This window comes from Octodon degus, unplaced genomic scaffold, assembly GCF_000260255.1.
Source record: "Octodon degus isolate 3935 unplaced genomic scaffold, OctDeg1.0 scaffold00316, whole genome shotgun sequence".
Taxonomy (NCBI): domain Eukaryota; kingdom Metazoa; phylum Chordata; class Mammalia; order Rodentia; family Octodontidae; genus Octodon; species Octodon degus.
The window spans coordinates 443687-452635 of record NW_004524892.1 but is presented as its reverse complement, the minus strand read 5'-3'; the positions used below and the strand labels follow the sequence as shown (position 1 = coordinate 452635).

The following is an 8949-nucleotide window of genomic DNA, read 5'->3' as shown; positions in this document are numbered from 1 at the left end:
AGCTAAGATGATTATACTATTTTTGTCAATTTCTGAAAGTGGAAATTAATGTTTAAAATTTTACTTCAAAGAATTTTATATGTGAATGTCTGCAACCTGAGCAACTACATTGAAGACAGCAATCATCAATAAATACCTTTTGCTTTTTTTTTTTAAAATGTGTATTTTTCTAATGTCTTATTGAAAGGAAGAGTTAATGTTTAATTGTTTAATCAGTATTGCATGAGTATATCTAGTAATCTGAGCAAGAAATTTGATGATATAAATGTGTAGTATAACAATAATTATTAATTTTCTATTCCTGTTTTGAAATACCATATCATTTTTATTTTATGTTGCTTTGTTTTTGTCTTTGTCTTTGTTATTTGTCATTGGGTTTTTTTAATAAAATTAAATTTTAACTACTTATTACAAAAAAAACCCCACCATCATGGGTCAGTGTATGACACCTGAAGGAAAGACAAAAAGAACAGTTCAGTGCTGCATTGGAGCACCCATCCAATGAGCCAATTGACTCCAAAACCTGTCACTGTTGACAGCTAAAGCCTAGTGAAAGTGACATTCTTCATTAGTGTTGGGTTCCTGAAGAGGATGAGAACACAAACAGCTTCAGGTATTTTGTCTGAGTACTCTGAAAAAGTAACCAAGAAACTATTTGGGACCAGGAGCAAGGTCATTGCAGTGACCATACTTAACCATATGCTTTAAAATCCTTAGGGAATAGCTTGTCAGAAGAATTTGTAAAGGTATGGAGATGCTGGCTGAAAGAATAGAGCTGCAGTGAGAGGCTGTATGGGAGATTCTAGTCAGAGATCAGAAGACCAGAAGCCTGATAGAAGTCCTGCCTTAAAGACCAGTTTGTGGAAGTTCCTGCTGGGAATGAGAATTGCATTGGTTGTTGAACTACAGATGATGTGCGTTATTTCTTGGAAAGAAGTTTGTCTGCATTTTGCTCATGTTCTGTGATTTTGCCTGATACTAAAATTAAGGGCAGTGGACTAATTAACCTGAAAAAATTCAAATAATCAAGGCAGTTGAACATTGAGTCTGTGGCATGGCTATTTTGGGGGGCATTTGGCGAGATTTATTTTGAGAATCAAGAGCAGAGGTCCCAGGAAAATGATTTTAAACACTGAGTTAAAGCTGTGGACTGAAAAGGTAGAGCAGATTAGCTCTCAATTAATGAGAAGGAATCAGAGAATAAAGAAGATGGCCTGAGTGTATCACAGGAAGAAGCAAGTCTCTAAGCTTTGTAGTCTGAAATCTACAAAAGTGAAAGGCTTTACTGTGAGGAGAAAGCTCCAGAGCACTGTGTTTCAGAAATGTGGGAGACACTATGTTCCAGAATGGTAGTGGCAGGCACACCAAGAAGCAAAATAGCAACAGCCAAACAGGTTTCAAAATGGTAATTGTATAGAGAATTTGTTTCTCAGTATCAAATTCACAGTGCTCACTGACACAGGCACACAGCCCCTATAGACAAGAAGAAATAAGCCTGGCTACTGTGTCAGCTGGTAGCATACCTTGGCAGCATTCACATGGTACTGATTTTAGTTACATGGAGAATGCAACAGTTGTGGGGTTAAGGCAGCTTCCATCCTGATTTCAGAAGAAACCCTGAGATGCCAGTCAGTGTGGCCCTAAGAATGCAATGTGTGAAGATATGAGTGTGAAGCCAAAGGTGAAGAAGAAACCATGTAAGTTTGCAAATGCCATGGACCTGGGTCATCTAAGCAAAGCTTTAAGGATTGAGCACAGTGAGTCTAACAGTGCAGCCCTGGGAGGTACAACCACCAGAAGTACCCAAGAGATGAAGGAACATGGAGCTCACATTTGCCATAAATTTCTTCAGATGTTACTCATGGAACTAGAGGAATCAATGTTTGCCCTATTCGATTTTAGAATTGCTTTGATTTCATTCCTATGTATCCTCCTCTTTGTAACTTTGGGACTGAAAATGTCTATTATGTACTATTGAATGTTGGAAGTGTTTCAGTTTTCATTTGTGTAAGGGCTCACAACTAAGACTTTGCCTTAGGTCTCAGAGCAGACCTGGGATTGGACTTTTAAGCAGGGCTGAAACTGGTAGAAATTTGGCAACTCTTAGAGAGGGACTAAAGTGCCTTTTACATAAAGGGATATAAAGGAGAATTAGGGGGGCCCAGGTGTGGAATGTTTTGATTTGTGTCTAGATGTCCCCTAAAATCCCCATGTAGACATTGAGTGGGCTTTTAGAGTCTTTGATTGATTCATGGTTCAATGCTGGGATTATAGGTGTGAGTGCTACAACTTACCCTAGGACAGTGAGCCTAAGACTCGCTGCATACTAAATAAGGAAGGAAAAGAAGATTGCTCTTTCTGCTCCTTCCATTTTACTCTTGTTGCATTTGCTGTTTTCTTCTGCCATGAACTGCCTCCTTCTGCCTTATGTCTACCTTGCCTTGGAGCCAGCTAAGTATGGACTGAAACCTCCAAAACCTGTGAGCTAAATAAACCTTTCCTTCATTCATTATGGGCATCAGGTATTTCATATCTGCAATAAAATAGACGTAAACAAGACAATGAAATTCCTGCTAACTGTGAAACAGAGACCTAATCCGGACCAGTGGAATCTTATGCAGTCATAGGCAACAGTGAAACCAATAGACCCTGTTTCCCAAGAGGCCCCATGAGTCAGCAGTTGATATATGAGGTTGAGTGAAGCCTGGAACACGGTCATGCAGAGGAACAGTAATGAGTAGTTAAGGTTGGAATTTTAGCTTTAAGGTCTCAGGGCTTAGACTTGAGCAGCAAAACAACTCCAGGGTAGCGCTACTACTAATGTCCCAGAATTGAATGAAGGAAGAGTCTCAAAATCTAGAAACAGAAGAGCTCAGGGTTATTTTACTATAAATGCCCCAGAGTAGAAAAAGGGTAGGGTCATCTTGTGACAGTAGAATACCAGAAAGCATTTCCCTGTTTTGTGACCAGTGACACAATAAGGCAAGTGGCCTTGGCCTGCAGTGGGACAAGGGACCCATCCCTTTTCTGCATTGATTACTACAAGAAGACAATCAGGCTTGGCTCGTGGTGGAACAAGGGCACAATCCCAACTATATGAACAACATTAAGTAGGTAGTGGTGTGGTCAAGATAAGCCTTGCACACCAGTAGTAATCCTACTAAAGATTGGTGGGGTTAATCAGCACAGAGTCTGGTTCTCACTGGAAATCCAAAGCAGAATGAGAGGTACCAGAGCAGTTTATTTCTTTTCTCTTTCTCTCCTTGTTTACTCAGTGATTTTCCTTCCCCTTTTCTTTTTTCTTTTCCTTTGCTTTTTTTTCCTGGAGGTTGTTTAGATTTTGAACCTTAGTGCTTCATTTGTATTGGCTCCCGTTTCACTCTTTACTCAAATTTAGTTTTTAATTTTTTTATATTTTCATGTGAATGAATATTGCCCCTAGTTTTTCTCATTTGCTTCAATAGTCTTCTTTCTCCTGTATTATTTTTTCCTCCCCTCTTCTTCAGCTTCTCACAGCTTTGATGGTAAGTTTTTATTCTTCAGCCTTGTTTCCATTACATTTGTTTCCATTATTACACTGTTTTGTCCCATATGTCGCAATTTCCCTCCCCACAGGATAAAATCACACTAACTGAAATCACTCTTACTGCACACAATTTGGATGTTGTTATATAACTATAGCTCTTGCTTCTATGGATAGAGATACCAAATTATCAGTTACTACAGTTCATCAGTTTCTATGCTGTGCTTGATGATATTGTTATTGCTAATTGTTTTACTTTAGACAGTATAACATATATGTTGTAATTAGCTGTCTCCCCAAATGACAACATTGCAATTGTCTGGAGTTAGAAGCTTTGCCATACTAGAGTACCAGAGAATCTGATTCTGAGCCAAATAAATTGCAACTTCTGACACAAATAAATGGTAAAGGTAGCATCATGGGCCAGACACAAAGGCCAAGACCTACCTACACCTACAATATATTTCTGATGAATTGACATTTCCTAGGGGAGCCTCAATATCAGTAATAAAGCTGCATAATATGAAAAAAATACAAGCAATAATACAGAAAACAAATTAAAGAACAAATATAACATGAAAAATGCCACAAGAAAGTGCAACTCCAGATTTCCAGCACACCCAAAACAAAACCAGAGGAATCCTTTCAGAGGAAATCAGAAGCCACCAACATGTGTGTTCTGAAACGAGAGCACTACAAGTAAAATAAACTATCAAATGAACAAAAAAAAAGATGTTTGAGGGTACAGAGGACATCAGATCAAAATGTAATATCTCAGATAAAACAGAGATGACAACCATAATGAAGGACTTGCTCTGTAAACGTAGAGTAGAAAAAAAGGAAAAAAAATACAATGGCATAGGAAAATGAAGGAAATCATTAATGCCCAACATGAGAAAGAATTAAAATACATTAACCTGATTCAAACAGATCTAAGATATTAAAATTTGTATTGACTGTTTATAAAATCAAATGAAAAGTAAAGGCAGAATATCAGACTAAGAAGACAGTATTAAGGTTAGTCATCATGAAATGAATGATCTCTTAAAAATAACAGGTGGCCATGAAAAAAACTAACAGCTACAAGGTAAGGAAAATAAGAAAAATATAAGAATGATAAAAGTCAATCAAAAGATAGGAGTCAGCACAAAAACCATAAAAACCGTTTCAGACAAGTAATGCAGAAATCTTTCCAAACATGCAAAAAGAATTTGATATACAGATAAGTAAATCAGCTCCCCAAAATTCAAAGACACGATCCAAAGAATGGGCACCTGTATTTTTACACAATGGAGTATTATTCAGTTTTATACAGGATAAATTTGAGTCTTTTTTCAGTAAATGGATGCAACTAAAGAACATTCTCTTAAGTGAAATAAATAAGACCTGCATGTGCAAACATCGTATTGTCTCTTTAGTGTGACAGCCCAAAAGAGAAAAATGGAATTTAAAGTGTACAATAGATACTGGGAAAAGGAAATGAACTTATGCAAAACAAAAGAGTTACTGCGTTGAGAAAGAAAAGATGTCCCTGATAAAATTCATATAGCCATACAACTATTCATCAGCATTCTGCTCCCCCTTTTATTATGCATCTCCCAGCATTTATTGGCATTACAAGTTTTCTATCTGAAGTTAATAAAGCAGCTGATCTTGCTTCAGTTCACTGGAATATTATTTTATAGCTAAAATTTTTCTGACGTCCAAATATTACATGGCTTACATTGCTGTGGCATCTTGGGTTTATGACCTCATTTCCACCTCATCAAATCTGAGAATTCCTCTGTCACCAATGGAAGCACCATTTACAGATTAGCTTCCCTTACCTGCCCTCCCATGGTAGCACACTTTTCTAATCCTCCTGGCAATAAGGTCAGTTATACCTGGCAGGTTATTGTCATTCAATTAGTACATTTTTGACATCTGAAGTATTTGTATGTATCTGTGGACAACTATTCATGTTTCCTCTATAACATAGCTCACCAAAAATTAATGGTAAAATTTCATTCAATATTTATTGACATGGCTTTCTATAATGAGAAACCTCATGGATTAAAAACTGATAGTGACTCTGGATTTAAAAATACTAGCTTTAATATCTTTAAAATTGGAATATTGCCCATAATATCATTCCCTATAACATCACAGGACAAGCTATCATACAGCATCAACACAGGATGAAAAAATCTTATTTAAATAATTTACAACCAGAGCACATCACCCACCTCCCCTCCTAGTAGGAATTACTGCCGTATTCCGGGAAACCCCAGACCCAGACCTAGCCCAGGCCGGGTGACTGTGGGAGAGCTTCCAGCTAGCCTGTGCCGGCAAGACCTACTGGTTCCAGCCCAGGCACAGTGTGGGTGAGACCCTCATCCACCCCATTGGAATGCCCCCCAACACTCCGCAGCACTTCCCCTACACCGTTTGCCTAGTAGGAATTTGTGCTACATTACAGGAACCCCCAGACCCAGTCTTAGCCAAGACCCAGTGAGTGTGTGGGAGAGCTTCCAGCTGCCCTGCACCTGTGGGACCTACTCCTCTCAGGCCAGGTGATGCGTGGGTGAGACCCTCTTCCACCCCCTTAGGACACCCCCTCCACTCCGCAGCACCTCCCCCAACCAGCCCACTGAGTAGGAATTTCAGCCATGTTCGCGAAGCCTTAGACCGAGTTCCAGCCCAGGACCAGTGAGTGTGTGGAAGCTTCCAGCTACCCTGTGCCTGGGAGGGAAATATTGGTTCCTTCCCAGGCGCAGCATGGGTGAGACCCTCTTCCACCCCATTGGGACGCCCCCCACCACTCCACAGCACTTCCCCTAACATGTCCACCCAGTAGAAATTTCTGCCGCATTCCAGGAACCCCCAGATACAGTCCTAGCCCAGGCCCAGAGAGTCTGTGGGAGAGCTAGGAGAGCTGCCACTACCCCCTACTCCACCTTGTCCATTCCAGACTGAGCTCAGGTCTGGCATATAGGCCTGGGGTGAAATCCTGCATCTGCAATCCCTGCAGAAAGTGTAGGAGACAGAACAATCCAGCTAGTCCAGGAGCAGAACACATTGCCAGAGGGGCACAACAGGTTCACCCCCAAGGGAGGCAACAGGAAGGAACTGAGCACAACAGCCAGACAGAAGCCAGGCAAAGCTGGATAAATCCAAACTTTGTAGATCTACACCTTCAGTAGGTGCTACGGCTATAACTGCAACAAAGACCTACAACAAAGGTCAGAAGACAGTGCTACACAAAATGACGACAACGAGAAGGAGCAAAATGCAATCTCAGAACCCAACCCCACCCATAACAAGTATAGAGGACACACACAGAAAAAATTGGGGGCCGCCTGAGTAACTCCCTGTGCAGCTCGGCCGCCCGACTCCCCCACGAGCCGCAGGTATTTGGAGTTTTTACATACAACAATGCAGACATTGACAACAAAGAACAGTCTGAACTTGATCAAGATTTGGATGATGTTGAAGAAGTAGAAGGAGAAGAAACTGGTGAAGAAACAAAAATCAAAGCGCGTCAGCTGACTGTTCAGATGATGCAAAATCCTCAGATTCTTGCAGCCCTTCAAGAGAGACTTGATGGTCTGGTAGGCACACTAACAGGATACATTGAAAGCTTGCCTAGGGTAGTTAAAAGAAGAGTGAATGCTCTCAAAAACCTTCAAGTTAAATGTGCACAGATAGAAGCTAAATTCTATGAGGAAGTTCATGATCTTGAAAGGAAGTATGCTGTTCTCTATCAACCTCTATTTGATAAGCGATTTGAGATCATTAATGCAATTTATGGACCTAAGGAAGAAGAATGTGAATGGAAATCAGATGAGGAAGATGAGATTTCGGAGGAACTGAAAGAAAAGGCCAAAATTGAAGATGAGAAAAAGGATGAAGAAAAAGAAGATCCTAAAGGAATTCTAGAATTTTGGTTGACTGTTTTTAAGAATGTTGACTTGCTCAGTGACATGATTCAGGAACATGATGAACCTATTCTGAAGCATTTGAAGGACATTAAAGTGAAATTCTCAGATGCTGGCCAGCCTATGAGTTTTATCTTAGAATTTCACTTTGAGCCCAATGAATATTTCACAAATGAAGTGTTGACAAAGACATATAGGATGAGATCTGAACCAGATGCTTCTGATCCCTTTTCGTTTAATGGACCAGAAATTATGGGCTGTACAGGGTGCCAAATAGATTGGAAAAAATGTCACTTTAAAAACCATTAAAAAGAAGCAGAAACATAAGGGACGTGGGACAGTTCGTACTGTGACTAAAACAGTTTCCAATGATTCTTTCTTTAATTTTTTTGCTCCTCCTGAAGTTCCTGAGAGTGGTGATCTGGATGATGATGCTGAATCTATCCTTGCTGCAGACTTTGAAATGGGTCACTTCCTACGAGAGCATATAATCCCAAGGTCGGTGCTGTACTTCACCAGGGAAGCCATTGAGGATGATGAGGGTGATTATGATGAAGAAGGTGAAGAAGCAGATGAGGAAGGGGAAGAAGAAGGAGATGAGGAAAATGATCCAGATTATGACCCGAAGAAGGATCAAAACCCAGCAGAATGCAAGCAGCAGTGAAACAGGATGTTTGTGGCCTTGAGGATAACCTGCACTGTAATAGCCTAAACACAACTATTATTTACTTACAGCCTTATGTTTTTGTATTTTCTTGGTAGAATCTGTAATTTTTTTAAAGGAATTGACATTTTAAAGCCCATTTTGTTCTAACTAGCATTTTATCTATAATTTTATTGTCAGATACATAGAATGCACAGATTATCTGAAGCATGTTCGTTCATTGCTGCAATTTGGTTCTTTGCATCATATAATTATTGGAGTATAACTGTGAAAATTAACTTTTTTTTTCCTGAAGAACTAAAATAGTTTTCCTGCTAGTAGTAGAGTGGGTTTAAGTCGCTTGCATAGTCATGCTTTTCATTTTTTGTTGCAGAAATGCAGTGACTTATACTGACAATTCATTATTTAAAGGAAAAAGAAAATAAACTTGCGGTTAAGAATTTCCAGTAAGACCAAATCTAATTGCTGGCTTATTAATGAAGTTTTATATTTTAGGTGACAGTTAACTATAAGGAAGCCTGGCTTAACATGGTTTTGGTTACCATAGGGAGGTAAATAAAACTAGAGTTTTCAGAAGTTAACTGATAATATTTTAGTGTACTTCTAAATTTCACGCCCATTAGCTCAGCATCACTCCTGTGTGGTAGGCTGTGCCTTCTGCTTTCCTGGAAAGGATGACTTTACATCCTTTGGTGATACCACTTTTTTGTTGTTTGCTTGCTGTTTTGCAGTCTAAAATAAAAATGTTAAATGCAATTTTAGTTCTCTCAAAGTAATGTCTTAATTTTGTACTAATTCAGGTTAGAAGCAGAGGCTAACCTTAGATTAATGATCGTTGTGCCCAG

The 8949-nt window shown here is 39.4% G+C and overlaps 1 pseudogene; it reads left to right on the top strand.

Annotated features, from left to right (window-relative positions):
• The first annotated feature begins 1651 nt into the window (after positions 1-1651).
• Positions 1652-8743, top strand: LOC101590983 (annotated as a pseudogene).
• The last annotated feature ends 206 nt before the right edge of the window (positions 8744-8949 follow it).